Source organism: Phacochoerus africanus, chromosome 2, assembly GCF_016906955.1.
Source record: "Phacochoerus africanus isolate WHEZ1 chromosome 2, ROS_Pafr_v1, whole genome shotgun sequence".
NCBI classification, from domain to species: Eukaryota; Metazoa; Chordata; class Mammalia; order Artiodactyla; family Suidae; genus Phacochoerus; species Phacochoerus africanus.
This window is the reverse complement of record NC_062545.1, coordinates 271,115,640-271,138,452: the sequence shown is the minus strand read 5'-3', so window position 1 is coordinate 271,138,452 and position 22,813 is coordinate 271,115,640. Positions and strand designations below refer to the sequence as shown.

The following is a 22,813-nucleotide window of genomic DNA, read 5'->3' as shown; positions in this document are numbered from 1 at the left end:
TCAAAAGAACTAATCTGGGCTATACACGCCATTTGGGGGTCAACCCGGAGAAGCAGCATACAGCTGTCAGACGATAACCTTCCCGGGCATGATAACAGTGCGGAGGCTCAGGAGAAGGGCCTCATCCTTAAGTGGTGCACGCGACAATTTAGGGACAAAGGAAGTTTGCAACACACTTTGAAATGAGTCTGTAAAATGCAGATAGGGCAACACGTGAACAACCGACGTTCACTGACAGGAGTTCATCGTCCTAGTCTCTCCACTTTCCCGAATGCTTGGTAGTTTTCACACTAAAAAAGAAAGAAAGAAGAGAACTGGTCAGGTCCATTTTTCCTCAAAGTGAAAACTGAGCAGGAAAGGTCAAGATCCCCTTTCATGAGTAGGGGACGGGGGCAGGCTGAGAAACTAGTCATTCCTGTCCCAGGAGAAGCCGTGCTTGCCATCACCAGGGGCCATGAATCCATGGCTGGGGCAGGTTTGAGAAGCGGCTGCTGGAAAGATGAGAAGAAACATTTAGAAAAGAAGACACATGAGTGGCTAGTAAGGGAAATGCCACTGAGGGAACACAAATCAGAACCACAGTGAGATGCCACTTCACACCCACTAGGATGGCTCGCATCAAAAGGACAAGACCGGTTGGCAAGGACGTGGAGAAATGAAACCGTCAAACACAGCAGGAAGGCAAAAAGCACAGCAACTCTGGGAAATAGTTTAGCAGTTTCTCTAAAAGTTAACCATAAACTTATCAAATGACCCAGTGATTCTACTCCTGGTAACTACCTATTAAAAAATGAAAACATATGTCCACACAAAGATGTGTACGGGCATTTCGTCATCACGGCCAAAAAGCTGGAAACAATCTGAGTGCCCACCAGCTGGAGAATGGATACACAATGTGATATTCCATACAGTGGAATACTACTCAGCAATAAAAAAGAAATGAAACCCTGATACAAAGTATAACATGAATAAACCTCAAAAAATATCATGCTCAGTGAAAGAAGCCTGACACAAAGGACTGTACTATAAGAGGTCGTTCTTGTGAAACGTCCAGAAGAGACACATTCATAGAGACACAGAGTACATCAGTGGGCAGCTGGGGGTGGAAGAGCGCAAAGGCTTTTCCGCGAAGGGAAAATGCTACAGGTGGATGTGGTGACAGTTACACAGCCCCACAAATTGACTAAGTCACAGAACTGTATACTTGGAATGGGTGGATTTTCCAGGGTGTAAATTAACCACAGTAAATGCAGAGCCACCAGCTCTGTCTCATGATGGTGACCTGAACTCACATGTTTTAACTCCCCATTTCCATGTCCCTCTGAAATAATCAAAGAAATATCAACATACCAAAACCAAACTGTATTAGCACATAATGACATTCAAGGCAAGTTATTACTAAGTAAACAAACTTTTAGGATTTCCAGGGCAGAAGAGACGGAGGCAAAGCCCCCTAGGAATCAAGTGGGCGGGACCCTCCAGCAGAAACCCCCAAGAAAGCCCTGAGACTTCCAAGTGGGGAATGCAGAAACTGAACAGCTCCAAGGCACATAAGGGGGTGAAGCTGCCAGGCTGTCTCAGACTGGACAAAGTAGCTCCCTGGCCTAGGGGTCGGGACCAACTCCGCCAGGCTGTGCTGTGCCAGAACCCACCGGCTGGCTGGATGGAACCAGTTCATCCATCTGAACGAAGTGACGCAGTCCAAGCCTGACAGGGTTTCCACGGGGAGACGGAGTGGGACACAGCCAGCCTGACCTCCTTGGGGGGATCCAACGTGCTCCAGTTCCAGGCTGAGGTGGTCTGGTCGGCACTCTGCAGGAATCCCCAAGGGAAGGCCAGACATGGAGCCCCATCTGCTCAGCCGGGCTCTCCCCACTGCCCTGGTCATGCAGCCCTTCAACCCAGGCACCATAGTGCTCAGACCCTCTTCCATGACAGCATCTGCCCACTCTCGACTTCCCGTCTGAAGGACACTGCCAACTCTGCCCATCTCTGCAGTAGCCTTGGTGGTGCGCTCAGGGCCCCCCTGACTCCGCCATGTGCCCACGATGTCCCAGGGAATGCTGATGCTGTGTGAGGTGCAACCTCACAACCTCAATAGCTCACTTGATCTTCAGAAGAAACCCATGAGATAGAGGCTATTCTGGTTCCAGGGAAACTGAGGCCCAGAGAGGTGGTGGAACTTACTGCCCATTAAGTGGCAGGACTAGGGAGTCCAAACCCCGGTCAGTGAACACAGGTGAGGGCAGGATGAGAAAACGCACGTGAAGGCCATTAGTTACCAGCAGTGTTAATCAAATCCTGCAACTCCACTCATTTATGCCTATTCTTTTTTTCGAAAACAAACAAACAACCTAAAATGCCGAAGAAAGGACAGCATGGTGCTTTGTGAAACCACAGGCCCCTCTGCTGGGAAGATTTCCAACTGTGGGCTCCAGGCCCCCGGGGGAGCAGAGGCTGAGTCCAGGGGTCTGAGTGCAGGGCTTCTCCTCGGCCCATCCCCCTTCCCCACCCAGAGACAGTGTGACAGCTGACACATGGTACCCATGGTGCTTCCTACGGGTGGCCTGAGCTGGAAAGACAAGTGCTTGGTTCCAACCTGATTTCTGCCTGTCTCACCACTGTCAGAAAAGCCCCTTTTGTGGGCAGTGACTCTCAGACAGGTGACATGTCACATGCTAAGAAAGAAGAGGACTGAGCAGCAGAGAACATCCTTCCCAGGGCCCTGAGGAACCCTCGTCGGTCCACCTGCAGTCCCTAAGGCCTGGCCGAGCTCCGCTCCTTGTCAGGGGCCAGACTTCCACAAAGGAGGGTCAGGCTGCCCAGGCCCCTCCCTCGGAACCCGTCCCCCACCCCGCGAGGAAGTCCCTGAAGATGTGGATGTTGCCTCCTGAGCCGGCCTGATTGGACCAGAGTGGCCACCCACTTCTCCAGGAACCCGGGACCCTGAGGTGCCGGTTTCTGCCAGTCAGCGGAACTGAGGCTATGCCCTCAGGAGGAGAGGGCGTCCAGGCCCTGCCCAGTGCTGGGAGAGGCTGCTCAGAGCTGGGAGGAGGCAGAGGCACAGGGAGAGGCTGCAGGAGAACCTGTGTCTGAAAGAAAAGGTTCCCACCCCTGGGGCTCTATAATAAACGCCTCTTTTTCAGTTGTAGATTTCCAAAAGAACTTGACCAGAGCTATTTCCTAAATACCAAGTTCACGCCAAGCCACCAAAACTTGACCCTGAAACACAGGGGGCTCAACCTGATGGGAGAAGACATGCACCAGCCATCGAGTTCTAGAGCTCCTGCTCTGTGCGGACATTGTTCTAGCCAGGAGTTCCCACCATCCTCGGGCCCTGGACCCTCTGGCAGTCTGGTGAAGCCTGTGGGCCCCGTTACGGGAAACGATTCTATTAAAATAAGTTATTAAATTATTTTTAAACTATTTGTAATATCGCATTGTGGGTATTCACATAAGAGAATATACACTTTTTATCGCATTAACTAGTGAGTGAGATCGATTGGGGGGGGGTCTAATAACTACCATAACTTCAAAGGAGTTATAAGCAAAGACACTGTGAGGTGCATGCCCACAATTATTATGTGATATGAAAACAGCCATGATTTCCACTGGTGACAAAGTCTCAGGTACTGTTAACATGACTGTGATTTCTTGTCTATATTAGTAACAGAGAGAGAAATGCTAAATTTCAGGTAGAAGTTAGTGAAAACAAAGGTGTCACTGTGTTTCCATCCAAATTCAGAGAGATGGCTGGTCAAGAACCCTGCTCCAAGCACTGGGGACACGAAGTGAGCAGGCTCTGGTGCCATAGAACTTTGATACCAGTGCAGGAGTCAGAAAACACACATGAACTAAGAGGGTAACTCAGATCCTGAGGCATGCCTTCGAAAAATAAAATAAGGTGGAAAACGGTATTTCCCAGAGTGGCCAAGGAAGGACTCTCTGAAGATGCAATATTTGAGCCGAAGCCCTAGGAAGGAGGCTGCCATAAAAACCAGCAGGAGCGTCTGTCTCTATAGAAACTACAGCAAGTGCAAAGGCCCTGAGAGGCACAGGAGTTTAACAGGTCTGTGATGGGGAAAGCTGGCCACACTGGAGCTTAGTCAGTGGGAGGCAGTGGGCAGACAGGCTGCCCACAGAGCGCAAAGGGCCGTGCGGGCCGTGGGGGAGCGGGGTTTTACCTGGAATGCCCAGGAATGGGTTCTGAGCAGGGGACTGTCAGGACCAATCTCACTGTTTTTGAAGATCACGGCGGTTGCTGTGCAGAGAACTAGATGCCAGGGCCAAAAATGGGAGCTGTGAAGCCAGCTGGGGGGAAGAGATGGTGGCGGCCCAGACTGCTGACCATGGCGGCCAGGAGGGGGTGGGGGACAGAGGTGGACTTGGGAAGGGTTTTGGAGTTGAAACAGAAGACTTGCTGATGGGCTGACTGCACATGAGGGGAGAAGAAAAGAGAAGAGCCCAGGATGAATGCCTTCTACGTGTGGGGCTGTTATGAATGGGTAGATGGAGGCCCAACCGCCTTGTTGCTCGGCAGTCCATTCATTTGTTGGCTCAACATCCACCCACTGAGACCTGGAGGACCAATTGTGGGGACCCAGAGTCCTGCCTTCCAGGGTCAAGCAGTGCAGCAGGGGCACGGGATGCTCACAGGACATATGGCAGATCAGGTCACACATTCACCCTGGATCATAGTGTCAAAGACATCACTAAGCAGAGCCGTTGAGCTGGGTCTTAAAAGGACAAGTGGGAATGTTTCAAGGCGAGGGCAGGCAGCAGGCACTCTGAGCTTGTGCAGAAGCCAGAGGCACAGGAGGATGCCAGCGGGCCAGGAGACAGGGAGTGGGCTCCCCTCCTCACCTGGCCGTACCCTAGACCAATACGGTTGCTCGTAAGCCAGGCAGGGCTCCCCAAGGAGGTAGCTTTAACAGATGGCCCTGACACTACAGCCAGAGAACAAATGACCTCCTGATCATTCCCTCATCCATTCAGCAAACTGGGCGACCCTTTTCCCAAGGCCTGCTCTGTGCAGAGGAATCAGGCCAGCCCTCGGCCTCAGGGAGCTCACACACAGGCTGACCCCCATTACCGTCGTGACAATCCTTCAGTCTCTGGCTAAGGACTTACGTGTATTTATTTAAAAAAAAAAAAAAGAAAGAAAGAAAAAAGAAAAAAAGAAAACACTTACAGATGAGAAAACTGAGGCTCAGAGAGAGAAACTACACTGTGAGTCAGGGATACGTCTTCACACACCTGCCCGACTGTGGCCCCTGCCAGACAGGAGGCCATCTGGCAAAAAGGGAAGGGTCTGTCCCACACCAAAATCCTATCACTCCACCCTCCCTCTGCCTCTCTCATCTCTTACACACACACACACACATTCGTGCCAACGCCTCCTTGGAAACCAAAACACTGCAGGAGAAAAGGCGATTCTCACGATGTAACCTTGCAGGAACGTGGCGTTTGTATCAGAACCACAGAACAATCCCACGCCTCCTGCTGCTGTGTGACAGACTCCAGTCTCATATGTGTGGGCCCCTGAAGAGGGGAAGGAAAGTCCCATGTGTGATGTTGGTTTCCTTCCAGACTTCGAGAATTCTCCTACAACGTTCCAAGTTCAGGAAACCAAGAAAATAACAGGAGACAGGCTGGGGCAAACCACTTTTTCCTAAGCTTATGGAGGTTGTTTCAAAGAAAATACACACATCCAGGAATGTTCAATTACAAGAGAGTCAAGTCTTCCAAATGTCTTCAGGCAAATCCAAAGATGGGGCCGAGCCTGTGCCCTCATGAGGGGCTCGCTGCTCTCCACGGGCTCGCTCAGAGCTGCTCCACCTTTCTGCATCCAAACAAAACGAAACCAGAGGGTTTCTGCCCACAACCAATTGTTCACTCCCCGCCAGTAAATGTACGTGTGTGTGCATGTGTGTGCGTGCGTGCACGCGCGCGCGTGTGTGTGTGTGTGTGTGTGTGTGTGTGTGCGCGCGAGCGCATGTGTGCGCGCCACAGCCAGGGCTTGTCCGTTTGGTTCTGCTGTCTTTCCCCAGGGTCACCATCGCTCTGGAGCTGGACCACCTGCCAGGAGCTCAGGAGGGGCCCCCTCGAGCAGGCTGGCGGGGCTGCTATGGCCACCTCCTCCAGACCCTCCCCACACCGGCCCCTCCTCCTGGCAAGCAGCCGCCTCTGGCGGCTTTCGAGGCCAGACCCTGGCCACGTGAGCACACGCTAGACCTGAAATGCCATCCCTCAGCACCGCGCTTACCCGCACCGCCTTCCCCGCTCCTTGCAAGCCACCCCACCAGATGGGCAACATCCAACATCTCCCCTCCCCACGGAGGGACAGATAATGGGCTGGGCGGGCTGGACAGCTGAGGAGGCACCACTGAGGCCCCCCCACGGTGGCTGCGCCCCCGTCTGGGAGAGAAAGCAGTGGTGCTGGGAAAGAGGGCTGGGTCTAGAGACTGAGGGTCTGCAGATGGATCAAGAAGAGAGAAAGCTTGTGAGACTGAGCAGACTTGGAGCAAAGGAGGGGCACCTTCCTGGTGAAGGGAAGCACCTACATCTATGGAGCTGAAGCAGGGCTGGCACAGACCGCAGCCATCCACGAATCCATGTGACAGGCGCTGACCCAGCACCCCTGCAACTCCCGTGCTGTGCGGAGGCTGGGGAGGCAGAAACCAGCAAGGCCCACTGTCCTCAGAAAGCCCAACCGAGGAGGGCTTCCTGGATTTTTCATTTAAAAGCAATGCATGCACATGCTAAAATTACATAAACTTAATTATTAGGTATAAAACAAAAAAAGGAAACTCCCTGGGAGATCCCACTGTGTCTCAGGAGTAAAGAACCTGACTAGTACCCATGAGGATGTGGGTTCAATCCCTGGGCTTGTTCAGTGGGTTAAGGATCTGGCGTTGCTGTGACTGTGGAGTAGGATAGCAGCTGCAGCTCTGATTCAACCCCTAGCCTGGGAACTTCCATATGCCACTGGTGTGGCCCTAAAAAGACAAAAAAAAAAAAAAAGGAAAGTCCCACAAGCCCTAGTCCCTGTCCCCAAGGTTACAAGTTCACATAGTACAGGGCAGCATTTGCGCACACAGACACCTCTGAACAGATATGAGGGTGTGTGTGTCTATTATGTATACACACACACACACACACACACACACACACATCTGAATGTATATTAGAGATCTTCCTTTCCAACACTAAAAACAAGTTAAGGAAGTTCCCTTGTGGGGCCATGGGTTAAGAATCTGGTGTTGTCACTGTAGCAGCTCAGGTCACTGCTGTGGTGGGAGTTCGATCCCTAGCCTAGGAAGTTGCACATGCCACGGACATGGCCAGAAAAGTAAAATAAAAGCAAGTTAGGTATTAAAAAAAAAAAAAAGGAGTTTTAACTGAAATATTCAATAAATGTAAACCAATTTTTTTAAAAAAATTTAGTTCTCTTTTTGATATCTGTTGATTGAGATATCAAAGGCAAAAGCTATTGTAAACTACCAACATTATTAAGTGAATGCAACAATCCCAGCCGTCTTTACGTCCATGTGGAAACAGTGAGAGGGACTCATAGCACAATTTCTTCAGTCTGACAGCACTCAGGCTATGCCTCGGTGGTGGTGGCGGGGGGGGGGGGGGGGGGGGGCGCTTAGGACAGCTGTGGTTCAACACCCCCACACCTCAGCGGCTCACAGGCTACCACCGCAGGCCTGGCAGGCGCTAAGAACATGACAGCTGCGGGGCAGTCTCTGAGGCAGAAGGAGCAGGCACCCTTGGAGAACAGATAAATCAGGATTTGAGGTCTCACCTATCACTGACTTTGTGCCCTGGGCGAGTTGCTTGACCTGGCCAAGCCTCGCTTCTCCCCCCGTAAAATAGGAGAACGGCGGCACCAATGGTACAGAGGGCCGAAGGGTTCACAGGGTGGCTGGCACGGTGTGTCGTTAAGGGTAGCTGCCATCTGTGTCAACACCCCTCGCCGCCACTTTCACCCTCCCTGGGGCAGGGGAGAGCAAGGGCCAGGCTCTCTCCGCAGGAGCCCCCAAGAAACCGCCTTTAAGGTTCAGGCAAAAGGAGCAACATGGATGCAAAATATCCCTTTCTCCGAACACGAGGAGCAGGTTCTCAAGAGAAAACCCATCCTCTGGCTGGCAGGTGGGTTTGTTTCAGACTTGCCATGAAAAGGCTGGCTGGAGCCTCCCTCCCTCACCCATGACGTGTAATTACTCTTGAAACCAGTGGCTCCTCCCTTCCAACACAAGCCTGCAGAAAACTGGGGAGGGGAGGAAGCCCCCCTGCAGCCACTTTTCCTTAGGGAGGGGAGGCAGCTCTTAGGAGAACAGGAGGCCCAGGGATACTCACGGGGGAGGGCTTGAAGGGATCAGGTGGTCTCCCCGGGACATCCCACAGCACCCACAGCTCTGGGGCATCCGGACGGGTGCCCTCCGCTCAGGAAGCCTGGGTGGTGGCACATCCCTTTTTGCACAATAGGGATCCGAGGAGCCAGGCCAGGGACCTAGTGCCCCTCCCTCTCCCGACTCCGCACAGCCCTTATCAGTCACCCACTTACTCTTAATCAAGGTCCAGGGAAGCTCTGCTCTGGGGAAAGGCAGGCATTGTCACGTGGGACAGGAAGAGTAGGGGTGCCCTGCACTGCCTGGGCAGCCATGGGCAGGGATGACCCCTGTGGGGGGCACGCCACGCCTCACCACCTCCGTGCTGACCACGCCTCTGCACGACAGGACGGCCTCCTAGGCGGCATCCCTGCCCACCCCCACCCCCTCGTGGTTTACTCTCCACACAGAGTAACCTCCTTAAAACATAAATCGAGAACTCGAGGACATACCCTAAAAAGAGTGAATTCTCCTGTGTGCAGAGCACACCCAGCAGGAAGAAAACAGCTGCACCCCAGATCTTCCTCCAGAAAGAAGCTGGAGAAACACCCTGACGGATAAGACAAGTCACTACACCCCGACAGTGGCCTCATTACACCGAGGCCGGCAGCGGGGAGAGGAGATAGAATTGGCCACTGGCCTGAGTCACGGCAGAACCTTCCGAGCCGGAGCTGGGGACGGCCCTGGGATCTGACAGCAAGAGCGCCCTGGGCGCCACCACAGGGGAAGGCCGACGGGCCAGGAGCCCAGGCACTCCGGATTCTCCAGTGCTTGCGGGGCAGGAAAGGGGGGCCAAGACACGCGAGCAGGAGGTGGAGACCGGGGTCTTCTGGGGACCTGAGGGGCTCCTGAGCACGTTCGCAGGCTCAAAACCTGGAGTGGGCGGAGGGCATCCGGCAGAGCAGGTCTGAGCGAGGACAGCGAGGCTGGGGCCGTGTGAGCTGCGCCCGCCGCCCTGCGGGAAGGAGGCCTGAGCTGGAGGAGGCCAGCCCGCGAGGCGGGGGAGCCTGACCTCCACGGGGAAAGCCGGCGGCAGGCACCTGGGACGCTACCTGGGGGCCCGGCCAGGTCTCTGGCCTTGACTCCACAGGGAGGTGCAGCAGGAGCTCAAAGCCAGACCACGGGCCTCGTCTGGTGCAGACTGAGGTGACCTGGGCGGACTAGGGAGGGTCCCGCCGGAAGGACACTCACGAGACTCGACGACGAAATGCAGCGAGAGGGGTGCTGGACTGAAGCCTGGAACAGGAAAAGGACACTGGGGGGGAAACTGGTGACACTGGAAAAGGCTGCTGGTTTAGTTCACAGTGTCGTCTCTAAGCTAACCGACCCAGGTTAACCTGGGGTTAACGTGGAAGCTGCCTGAGGAGTCTGTGCAAATACTCTGCACAGCTTTGCAAACTTCTGTGAGTCTCAAATTATTCCAAAATAAAGAGTTAACATTTCAAAAGAGATTCTACACCCTCACATCCCATCCCACTGCCCACCTCCCAACACACACACACACACACACACACACACACACACACACACACACAATCTCCACCACCAGGCCTAACACTGGGGACTGGCCGTTGCCCATACAAACTGGGACTCAAGGGTTGCTTCTCTGGATCCTGAGCTTCAGGCATTTTATTGCCCGTCACACATGGTCCCTGCCAAGGGCAGAGGAAGGTGGTCTGGGACGTTGACTGGGTCCCATCCGGTGGAAGCATCACCAGGTGCCACAGGTCCCACACCTGTTCAGGGCCCTCTTTCCTCCCCAGTGCTGCTCTGAGAGCCACTAAGTGAACAGGGCCCCTCTTGGGCTCAGCCCGCCCCAACCCCCTCGTGCACCCCAGGGTGTGCCGCCTGGCCTGCATGGCCTGCGCGCTGCTGCCGCCAGAGGGCAAGGACCTACGATGCAGAGGAAGCCTGGGGCCAAGGAAGGCCCCACTGGGCTGGGAGCCATCACCTGCTTCAGCCAGCTGGCCCAGAGCACCCCGTGCTGGATGCAGGCACCAGCCCAGCTCCTCGCGAGGGTCCTTTCATTCTCTCTGCCGCTGTTCCTCCTGCAACCGGGTGCTTCAGAAACCTCGAGGGGAGGAGTAGGTCGGCGGAACAGGACACCATTGGGCCTTCCTGACAAGCACCACTGAGTCCTGACCCGTCATGTCCAGCCGGGTGCTCCCCGCCAAATTAGGAAGGACGCTGTCTCCAGAGAGAAGGCACGGTGGGCAAGGCCAGGCTGGAGAAGAGGAGTGGGAACAGCGAGGGCAGCAGGACAAAGCCCGTGAGGCCCAAAGGGCCCGCCGCCCCGGGTGGGCTGAGTTTAAGGGAAACACCACCTAGTTTCAGGTTGTCTTCCAATGTCACCCCACGTCTCGTGGAGAACCCCACACGGTGACATCTTCACATCAAACTACGTGAGCAGATTTTGGCTTCAAGACAAGGAACTAGGCCCACGCGCTTGCCATCCCCCTTCCACTCTTGCTGAAATGAAAAAACAAGAACGAGAAATCTGTCGCACGGCTGGACTACAGGGAATGATAACGATGACGATGATGAGGACGAAGCACAAGTTAGGAATTCCTAGAAGGCTGAAGCCAATGGGATCGCACGGAGGAGAAAGCTCTACGTGTCAGACATCTGGCCATAAAAGCAACTGTCCCCTCTATCCAGACAATATCTGGCTACAAAAGGCAATGGCACAAGGGCCTACTAAGAAGAGAAGAAAATAGAGAGAAATAAACTGTAAAAGAAACGTGCAAAAACCACTGGAAGCATATTACGAAACTTTACTAATAGACGAAAAAAAGACTTAACGGAGAGATATTTCAGAGCCTTCTGAGTAAGAGACAACATTGTAAAGACATCAATTCTTCCCAATGGATCTATAAATAAAATTCAAGTTCACTCTAAATGCTAAGGGGATGAGTTGCGGAATGCAACAAGTTGATTTAAAACTTCACCTGGAAGAATAATTAAAAATAGCTAAGAAGTTCTCAAAAAAAATAAAAAGAAGAAGAAGAAGTAGTATAATGAGAAGGGACCTGTCCTTCCAGGAAGGCACAGCTGAGGATAAAAGGCACAGAGAGAGAGGAATGGTCAGCAGGAGGGAACACAGTCCAGGAAACGGGATGAAGTATATGTGAGAACCAACATCCCATCAAGACGGGATTTCAAATGGGGGGGGGGGATGGATTATTTAATAAACATTGATGAAACAATCTGCTATTCATTTGGGGGGGGGGTTATTTAAAATTTTTAACCACTATCATTTATCAGAATAAAATGTTGACAGATTAAAGATTTAACCAAATCAAAAAATTGCCATAACAATACCAACGGAAACACAAGTCATTATTTTTTTTAATATTATCTTGGGGTGAAGATGTCCTCTCTAGGTTTATACAAAAGTTAGGAAACTACTAGCAGATTTAACTGCATTAAAAATTAAAACTTCTGGGGAGTTTCCTTCGTGGGTCAGAGGCTAAAGATTCCAACTAGGATCCATGAGGATTTGGGTTTGATCCCTGGCCTCCATCAGTGGGTTAAGGATCCGGCACTGCCATGAGCTGTGGTGTAGGTCGCAGACGTGGCTCGGATCCCACATTGCTATGGCTGTGGTGTAGGCCGACAGCTGTAGCTGATTCAACCCCTGGCCTAGCAACTTCCATATGCTGCAAGTACAGCCCCAAGAAAAAGCAAAAAAAAATAAAAAATAAAAATAAAACTTCTGGGAGTTCCCTCATTGCACAGTGAGTTAAGGATTCAGCATTACCACTGCTATGGGTCTAGTTCGTTGTCATTGCTGTGGTGGGTTCAATCCCTGGCCTAGGAACTTCCACCTGCCATGGGCACACACCCTACCCCACTCCCAAAAAATAAAATTTTTTAAAAATTACAACTTCTGTATAATCATGAAAGTCAGTCAGTAAACAGGACAAGGTTCTGAAATGCCACGTGAGATGAAGTTCTCTTAATACAGAAGGAAGCCCCCCAAAGAGCTCTGACTCACTCTCTGTGGACAGAGAAAAATGCCCACAGGTTCAGAACATTATTCAGGACTCTTATTCACGCAACGAGTATTTCCTGAAAGTCTAGTGTGTGGCAGGTACTCTTCTAGGTGCTGGGCATAAAGCAGTAAAGAAAAAGCCAGAAATCCCCCAGTACATTCTAGTGTAGGAAACACATGGTGCATAAAGCACTCGGTAAAATATATGGCATATCAGCTGGTGATAAAAGAGAACAAAGAAAAGCAGGGCAAGTGTACAGGCGGAGTGGGGAGGGGCAGGCTTGCAATTTTAAATGGGGACGGTGGTCTGAGAAGTGCTCACTGAGAAGATGACATGTGGGCATGTTTCAAAATATTTATGCATATCTGTGACCACACACAAAGTGCAGAAGGATGTATACTTAAGTCAATGCCAGAGCTTATTACAGGTGTCCCCGTATGGCACTTTTACGTCCTAGTTTTTGCATACTTCGGTATTGTTCTATTTCCTTGAAAACAAATTTGGAAAACATGTGTGAGCAACACAGCATGTGGAGGGAAAACTAAAAGCGAACTTGCACAGACAAGCACTTCAAGGATGCTCCCGTGGGCAGGGATCAGAGGGCGGCAACGATGTCTGGTGCTCTGGCGCCACCTGGTGGCCATTGCCTAACTGCTCAATCTCATTTCCAATCACCCTCAAAAGAAAAAGAGGAAAATACTCCACTGCGTTAAAAACCCACCTGCCCTGCAGACAGGGACTGCAAGGGAAATGGGAAACACAAACAGTCTGATCTGTTGGAGTGGTGAGATCATGGAGGGAGTTATTTAGATTGGATTTCCAATCACCGTTCTATGAAGATGTTTCATTCCTTTGTGTTAACCGCAGTGGAACCATCCAATGCGGCAGCCGAATGTACTCACTTGAGGACAGAAATGGAGAGGTGGGGTGGGCAACACCAAACTATAACCCAAGGCCCCCTGCACATGTGTCCCCAGGAAGGCTGGGGGATTCACAGAGTGACAAGACCTCAAGTCACACAATGCTTGGAGGCGGAAGCGTCTTCCCCAGTGGGAGAGCCTGGGGCACTGGTCCCAGGAGTCTGGCTGGGAGGAGCAGCACATCCGGGCCCTCAGATGATTAACCACTAACTGAGCACGTGCACAGACCACTAAACTAGCGCCGCCTTGACAAGGCCCGGAGGAAAGAGGCATACCCCGTGGCTGACACGGAAGGGATGCTGATCTCAGCGAGGACTCTGCCTGAACAGTCTTCCCTCCCTCCCTCCCTCAGGCCCTCTGCATGCCCTGCGCCCTTGGCTGTAGCACCTGTCAGTCAGACAAGGAGGTGCTCTCTCCGGGCTTCTCCCTGCTTGACCACGAGCTCCAAAAGGTGAGTGACACATGCTCGTTCATCCTCAGAGCGCTCCGGGTTTGAAACCCAGGTGACAGCAGGCAAGTGCCTCTCTAGGCTTCGGTTCCCCCTCTGCAAAGTGGGATACGTGGCTGTGGTGAGGACGGTGAAGAGGAGAACCAACAGCACCGGCTGGCACCGAGGGGTTGTGGTGGGAGCCAGGCAGCTGTCTAGGCGTTTTATATGTATTAAGTTCCCGAACTGAAGCCACCTCTGTGGAGTGTTGATCACAGTGCCTGGCACAGGGCAGGTGCTCAAATACTGTTATTTTTCCCCAGCTCACAGCATAACACCCAGCTGTGTTCTCAATAGAAATGAACTACGCCCCCCAGCCTACCAGAGAAAGGGGCAAGATCAGGGCAAGACTGTTAAGCTTAAGCCACCCACCAGTACCTCCAGACCCCCAAAAAGAAGGCTCAGGGAGAACACCCTTTCAGGACTGGGGAGGCTGGGAGAGGCACAGAGAAGTGATGCAAACACCCGGGGGGCGGGGGGAGGAGCAGGGGAAGCAGCAACACTCTGTGCTCAGGTTCAGGACCCAGGAGGGGCCTAAGTTCAAAGTGGGTGACACGTGCCTTAACACTCTGCAGCCCTGGCCCCAGGTGGTCAGGGCCTCAGTCCTCACAGCAGAGGGTTGGTAGGCAAGGTCACTGGGGGAAGCTGGAGCTGAGAGGTAACCAAGCCATTGAGAGTGACAGGCCCCGCCCTGGGAGTGTGCATCTCCTCTGCCACCCCCTCCCCACTCCACCCCTTCCAGCCGAGGAAGGAGAGGTGCGCAGACTGGGACAGGTGCCACAAGGTCACCAGAGCAGGCTGGCGGTCTCTCAGGTGTGCTCAGGTGAGCCAGGTGTGCTCAGGGGCTGGTTCTTCCCCCAGAACCACCCATGTCCCTCCTCTCCTCCCCACTCCTTCCTACTCTCTTCCAGTCTCATTCTCAATGTCGCTTCCTCTGGGAACCCTTCTGTGACCCCCGCCCCCCCGACTATGTCGTGTCTACAGGCTTTTAGATCACCCAGACCGCTCCTTAGCCCTCATCACATTAGTCCTGAATTCCCGTTCATCCCCCCCTGGACAGTCACAGCTGTGGCCATGCTCGGCTGGTTCCCCAAGATTTCCAAGAAGAGGGTCACGCAGACGGCGTCAGGAGCAGCCCACAAACCCTCTTCTGAGCAACCTCACTCCACGGGCTTCCCATCTCTGCCTGTGAGGTTACGATGACCAGGGAGGACCAGTGCTGCTGCCTAAGCTCAAGAATGAGACATTCGGGCGTTTCTGTCGTGGCTCAGTGGTTAACGAATCCAACTAGGAACCATGAGGTTGTGGGTTGATCCCTGGCCTTGCTCCGTGGGTTAAGCTCCAGGGTTGCCATGAGCTGTGGCGTAAGTCGCAGATGTGGCTCGGATCCCTCGTTGCTGTGCCTCTGGTGCAGGCCGGTGGCTACAGCTCCAATTAGACCCCCAGCCTGGAACCTCCAAATGCCGCAGGCGCAGCCCTAGAAAAGGCAAAAAGACAAAAAAAAAAAAAAGAACGAGATGTTCAAAAACGGAAGCTGTCAGATGCTAACACAACTGATGGCCTAAACCCCTGTCTTAGAAAAAAAAGAAAACTTAAGTCTCCTTGCTGGCAGATGTTTACAAAGACAATTTCAAAAGAAATGACCAAAAAGTAGAGTAATTTATCTGGGTTGCTTCTTGATTTCATCATTTTAAATTATACTTTATTGGACTTCCTGCTTAAGCTACAAAAGCAACTTATCTTTGTGGCCATAAGCCAAACCCAAATAAAAAGCCATGAAGCCACCTTCCCCCATGCCGACTCCCTACCCCCCGCACCAAGGTAATCACGGCAGGCAGCCAGGACTGTAATCCTCCCAGCCTTTGAGCCAAGCAACATAAATACATGCAACCAAGTGGGACTCAGACCAGGAACCAGGCTCATATCCTCAAACGCCTGCAGGGCCCAGCAGATCACGTCGCTGGCGAAGCTGCAGATATCACACCCAATAAGGAGAGATGGGGCCTGTGGCTGACCAACGCCGCTTCAAGTTTTCCGTTTGGAACATCTGGAAAGCACTGAACTGGCCACACAGAGCACCCGAGAGGGAGATAAGACAGCGCTCGTTGGGTAGGGTAACAGAGGTGGTAAAAGCTCAGCTTTTGAAGCCCAGGTCACATCCCGGGCCCAGTGTCTACTGGCTAGATGACCGTAAGAAAGTCATTGAGCCTCTGCGTTTCAAACTCGCCTCTGAAAAGAGGCAATCCAACAGTCCCTGCCTGGCAGCCTCACTGTGAGAAGAGAATGATGTAAGGCCTTAGCACCGTGCCTGGCACACACTGTTACTGGCCGCCAGTTTGCACCCACTGCCACGGACGTTATTCTGCAACTTGTTTTTAAAATCTAACACTGTACCATGGACTTCGCTTGTGTCGACGTGGAGAGAGCGGGCTCCTTTTTAGTAACTGCCTAGTACATGGTGGATGGGGGCTCCCCCTCCTATTCCTTCCACCTTTTTGCCACTACAGTGGGGAAGAAAACAACTTTGTATTACTGTTTGCATTGGTGCTTTATTTCTGCAGGTGTTGCTTCTGGGCAGCCAAATATGGATATTCAATACTCGTAAATATTTTCAGATTATACACCCCCAAAGTTAGAACAATTCATATTCCCAACAGCAATGTAAGGGAGCCCTCAGTTCCCCCCTCTGCTTGCTAACACTGGTTTTATCAATCTTTGTAACTTTTGCCACTTAAAAACATAAAAAAAAAAAAAAACCTACTGTTTTCATTTACATTCTGCTAGTGATTATCTTTTGAGGCAGAGATTCCAACTTCTTTTTTCTCCTTTTCTTCTTTAGCAAGAGAACTCCTACGTTTAGTTAAGCACACCCCGCCTCCCCTGCATCTGGTGCGGCAAAGGCCTGCCCCGGGAGGTGTGAACTTCAGTGCTGTGTTAGCCGTCTGAGGAAGTGTCTGAAAGGGAGGGGGCACATCCTTCTCCCTTTTCCCCTTCTGGCTTCTGGAGTGCAGATGTGATGACTAGCGTTCAAGCAGCCATTTTGAGTCAGAAGCCAATCTGGCAAGGCTGGAAGAGCAGCAAGATATAAGGAACCTGGCTCTGTGATGACTCTGATTCCACTGTACCAACCTCTCTACTTTTTCATGAAATGGTATAAACCTTTATGTGTTTAAGCCACTGTTAGTCAGGGATTATCCACTACATGCAACAAAATCTAGTCCTAACTAATACACTCTCTGATCCCCAAAGGTCAAAACTGAACCTTTATTTCTCTTTTTGTAACACACATTAAAAACTATGCCTTTATGTTTTATTTACCTGTTTATTTAAGTCTGTTAAAAGTGAAACACTTATTTCCCCACTCACCCATCCTTTCTCCCAAAGCCTTAGTTTTCACAGAGACGGTTTACAATTTTTATTTTCAGCTTATTATGTTTTCCTATACAGTTTCCTCGATTTTAAAAATGCTTGGAGTTCCCATTGTGCAACGGAAACAAATCCAACTAGGAACCATGAGGTTGCGAGTTTGATCCCTGGCCTCACTCCGTGGGTTAAGCTCCAGGGTTGCCATGAGCTGTGGTGTAGGTCGCAAGATGCGGCCAGCAGCTATGGCTCTGATTGGACCCCTAGCCTGGGAACCTCCACATGCCATGCGTGGGGCCCTAAATCGACAAAAATGACAAAATCAATCCATCAATCAATATGCTTAAAAACACACAATAAAAATTCCAATTCACAGCAGCAATGTCGGTCGAGATTAAACTGCATGCACTAGAGGGTCTTCTGCCCTCTCGGCGTCCCCACCCCCGAGTCTCTGCTCTGTCTTTGGGTGAGAGAACCTCACTGGGCATTTTCCTCAGGCACACTCACCAGATAATGACTGCTTTATGGCCTCACATGTTTGAAATGTCCTTCTTCGCGGTGATGGTGACACCTTGGCTGGTATGGGGAGGGCTGTGGCCCCCTCCCTCCAATGGTCTGGAGACACGGGGCCACCATCCTCCAGCCTCCAGGGCTGCATATGGGAAGCCCATGGAGAGCCTAATTCTCTCTGCTTTGAAAACAACCTGTTCTTTCTTCCTATGAAACATTTAAGATTTTTCTCTTTCTTCTTGGAGTTTAGGAATTTTATCAGAAAATAGGTCCAGGCGCTGGTCTTACTGTGGGATGCATGGAACCACGGCGTCTGAAAAATCCACTCTTTCTTCAATGCGGCGACATTTTCTTCCACTGTTCTACTATTACCTCCGTCTGTTCCTTTCTGTCCTTCCAGAACGCCCAGGCCTCCCCTGCCAGGGCCCTGCACAAGGTCTCCGAGGACTCCCCTCATGGACAGCGTCTTACATTGTAACTCATTATCTCCATTTCTTTTTATCACTTTTTGGGCTGTGATGCATTTCTTCTACTTGACCTTCCAAACCACCAATTTCAGTTCTTCTACTGGTTTTTAAATTCAAAAGCCATCTTTTTTAGTTCCAGCGAGCCTCTGTGGCACACGGGACTCTCAGCCCCCTGGGAGTTCTCTCCTCGCGAATTGAAGTTCTTACGCATCCTCTCCTTCCATCCTGCCTCACAGGAGCCACTGCTCCAAGCAGGAAGCTTGGCTTCCCGACTTCTACAGCCAAGTCCCCGCATAGCTGTCATGTGTCTCTGCCTGCTGGAAGGTGCGGGTTCATGTAGCCCTGTTCACGGCAGACTGCTCGCTCTTCCATGCCAGCCGCCAGCCTGAGGCCCTGGGCGACCTGACAGCCTCTGTTCAAGGGGACCCAAGAGAAAGGAGCTGGCAAACTCTGATCCTCCTGCTGAGAAGTGGGGAGAAGGCCCTCTGCCTTTTGGTGCCCTGGTGAGGACAGGGGAGAGGCAGTCCTTTCCCAGCTGCATGGACTGGGAGTAAGTCCAGCCAGATCCCCTGGGATCAGCGACACAGGGCAGTCCTTCCAAGGGCAAAGGCAGCAAGTGGGCAGCTACAGCCCCTCCTGTGAAATCCAGTTCTAATCAGACTCAAAAGCACAGACAGGAGTTCCCATCATGGCTCAGCAGTAATGAACCTGTCTAGTTTCCGTGAAGATGCAGGCTCGATCCCTGGCCTCACTCAGTGGGTAAGGATCCGGCATTGCCATGAGTTGTGGTGCAGGTCACAGACGTGGCCCTGATCCCAAGTTGCTGTGGTTATGGTGCAGGCCAGCAGTTGCAGCTGATTTGACCCCTAGCCTGGGAACTTCCATATGATGAAGATGTGGCCTTAAAAAAAAAAAAAAAAAAAGCAGCCCAGACAGTGGAGAGGAAGTCCATTTCTAGGACTAGAGTGACTTGGAGTCAAAATCTCTACTCTGCCGCTTACTCGCTGTGTGATCTCAGGGAAATTAACTCTGAGTCTCAGGTTTCATATAGATTCTTTTTTTTTTTTTTTTTCGTCTTTTGCCTTTTCTAGAGCCACTCCTGTGGCATATGGAGGTTCTCAGGCTAGGGGTCTAATCAGAGCTGTAGCCGCCGGCCTACGCCAGAGCCACAGCAACTCGGGATCCGAGCCGCGTCTGTAACCTACACCACAGCTCATGGCAATGCCGGATCCTTAATCCACTGAGCAAGGCCAGGGATCGAACCCACAACCTCATGGTTCCCAGTTGGATTCATTAACCACTGCACCACGACGGGAACTCCGTCAGAGATTCTTATCTTTAAAGCAATGGTTATTCCCAGTATCCTCCTTAGGGGAACCAATCCCTCTGATAACATAAGTTTTACGGAACTACTTCTTCTAAACATTATATGAATTATTTACACTGTGGTTAATCATGCAAAACCAAGGAAGGAAGACTGGGGTCCTGGCAGGAAAGCATCGGAAAACTTACCTTCTGCCTCTTCATGAAAGTAGGTTGATAAAAGGGTAAGGCTACTAGGAGAATCTGAAAAATACTGTAATATTTCAGCTTTTAGCATTTTTGTGACTTGCTCCTACCTGAAGAAAACCCACTAGGATTCTTCTGGGCAAATACTCTCTGCCTCTCCCCCCATTCTTTTCTGTCATCTCAAGACTTGAGGACCACGGCCACAAAAGGCACGGATGCTGGGAGCCACAGAAGAGTCCGTGATGGTTCCAATCTGGTAACACTTACTGAGCACCTACTGTGTGTAAGACACTGAGCAGGGACTGCACGGAACACAACAAGGAGCAAGACACAGCCCTGCCTTAAAAGAGCTTAAAGTCTGATAGAGGAGATAAGGCAGGCGGTATAGGGGACATCAAAAAAAGTCCAAAGCAATGTGGACAGCCAGGGCCATGGCAGGGGTCCCACAAGTGTCATGACAGTTTAAAAGAAGGACAGCCTCGGTGAGCTGGGGAGTGCAGGGGAGCATTCTTAGAAGAGGTGCCAGGTCTCAGGGGGCAAGGACAGCAGGGCTGGGGAGGGAGGCAGGGGTGAGCAGGAGATTAGAGTCTCCTGAAGACAGGGATCGCATCTATTCACCTTCATGTGCCTTCGCCCATCCGCCCACGGCCAAGTGTAACGCACACGATGAGCTGGCCCTTTCTGATGAAGGGTCTGAAGCAAGGACAGCCAAAAGCGAGGTGGGGGGAGCCCAACTGAGAGAGAGGGAGGGGAGGGGTCTGTGGGGAGGTTACAAGGATCAGGACAGAAAGGAGGCCCCCAAGTGACCTGCACTGGGGAGGTAGATACAGAACGTTTGTCTTCCGACCATCAGGAGCAAAAGGATGACAGCAAGCAGGATGGCAACAAGAGGGTCTGCACAAGGAGAAGGCAGAGAGTGAAAGGAAGGGAAAAACCCTTGATACAAGAACCAGCAGAGAAAACGCCAGAGCTTAATTAACCTGGCGAGAAGAAGCCCCTAAAACCCCCTCCACAGCTGCGGCTCGATGTCCCAAAAGCCACTGTGTGCTTCTCGGCACCCAGGCTTGGCTGGGACGAGGCTCCTCTGTGCCCACACAGCCTGGCCTTCTGCTCAAGACGGCATAGCCCATGAGGGTCAGAGAACCCACTTACCAGGAACACACGCTGGGCTTCAAAACCTCAGGCCAAGAGGATAAACCATCCCCACACGTCTCTTTCCCAATGGTAGCCACTGTAACAGTCGGGGGAATAACTTGATTTTTACACATGTTCCATATTAAGACCTGTTTTTCAAAGCTCAGCCAGGTCAGACCCACAACAGTGCCACAAGACCTGGTCTGAACGTGATCTTTAAAATGTTAACAACTTGCCCCAGAGATCAATATGCAATATCAGTAGCCTATCAGGCAGCAAGGCCTGTCCCAAATCCCTGAAATTAACTTCTTTGGTCACAGCTCTCCTTTCCCACCACGCTCTGGACACAGACTGTTGTCAGCATGCGAGGGTCTGCCTGGGGTCGGCCCCAGAGAGGAGCCCAGACTCCGTGGGCAGGCGCACCCTGCTGGGCCTCAGGAAGCACACGAGGGTGCCTGGGCACACACCCCCTGCCCTCAGAGCAGGGCAAGGCAGCAGTGGAGGGCCCGTGGCTGGTTTTCTCCCATCCTCCAAAGCACCCCCTCTCCACCACCATCCCCCACGCCCACCCAGGTGGGCAGCCTCATGACTCCCTCGCGGAGCAAAGTGGACTTCAGTTCCCTCCATCAACTTGAATGTTTCTGCGTCGGCGCCTGGCCCTCCACTCCCACCTCGGAGTTAGAGGCATCTGCCTGAGACCCAGGACCAGCGGCCCCCTCACACCCTCAGGCCCTTCCACTCTGCCGGTCCTTCCCTCTGCCGAGAACAACTGCAGTTCTGCCCAGTCTTCCAAAGAGCTTTGACCCCTGAACTCCAGGCGGTTTCCTCCCCACCAGCCTCCTGGCCACACCCCACCCAACCCAGGGCCAGCAGGGCCTCCTAATCGCTGAGGCCAGGGGCCGGCCTCCTGGTAGCTTTCAGCACAGTTCACCAGTTCCTCTTTCCGGAAACTCATCTTTCAGCCTCAAATAATCACCCAGTTGTTCTCCTCCTCCCATCACCTTGGCCTCTGGGGCCACCCCTGCTGGCACCTTTCTTCAGCGGGCCGCGTCCCTCTGTCCTCTCACCTTCCAGAGCTTCCTTGCAGCCCCTCCCCCGGGCTCCAAGAGCCCAAGGCCCTCAGAGGTCAGGCCCTGCCTCCCTCTCCAGCAGCTTCAGGCCACCTCCTCTCCCCCACTGTCCCCTTCATGCTCCAGCAGCAAGAAACCACCTGCAGCAAGAAACCAACCCAAGCACCGACCACTGGCAGAACTGCTTGAGGATCCCAGCTCACTCCGCGCTTCCCGCAGCCAGGCCTCTGTGCAGGCTGCCCCTTTTGTTACGACCTTGAGCCACAGCTCATCAAACTTTCTGAATCTTCACTGCCAAGAGTTGAAAAAAAGTTAAGCAACTACCTCAAACAAATACATTTGTTTATTTGTAAATTAAATATCTGTGCTAAGGTACCAACACATTATACACAAATATCACAAAACAAACGCAAATGATCAAAGGAAGAGATAAAGATGAAATATGTTAACATAATGATTTTATTCATCAATACAAAAAAATCTTCATTCTCATTACTAATAATAATTTTAGGGGGAGCATTGTGACTGATAAGCTTCCTTTCCTTTCAGTTGTAAATAAACTTTACAGGGACGTGCAACACAGGTACAGAGAATGCATGAGGGCAATACAACTGCGAAAAGGGAACCTACCCATGCAACAGCACCTAGATGCAGAAACATCATGAGCCCCACCCCCAAAGCCCACAATACCCGCACCCCATCACCACCTGCCTCCCAAGGGTGGTCCCCATTCTGCTTTCTGACAGCAGAGATTACTTCTGTCCATTTAAACTTTATACGAATGGAACCACAGGACATAACCTTTTGTGCCTGAACCAACATTACGTGTGTGAAATTCATCCTGATTGTTCACGGAACAGACGTTCACCAGCTCGGACTGATTAGTTTTCCACTGTGGGGTTTATGCCTGCATCTGACGGACACCGCGAGGGTTTCCAGTCTGGGCCATTACAGGTGGTGCT

The 22,813-nt window shown here is 51.9% G+C and overlaps 1 protein-coding gene across 9 annotated transcripts in view; it reads right to left on the bottom strand.

The window, feature by feature from the left end:
* RALGPS1 (Ral GEF with PH domain and SH3 binding motif 1) overlaps positions 1-22,813 on the bottom strand; it is a 291,847-nt gene that overhangs the window by 248,805 nt on the left and 20,229 nt on the right. The window contains exon 1 of one of the 9 annotated variants that reach the window (XM_047768429.1): positions 177-280. The exons of the other annotated variants lie outside the window; for them this stretch is intronic. The gene's annotated coding sequence lies outside the window, so the exon portion shown is untranslated. Of the gene's footprint in view, positions 1-176; positions 281-22,813 lie in introns of those variants that run through there. 9 annotated transcript variants of the gene reach the window in all.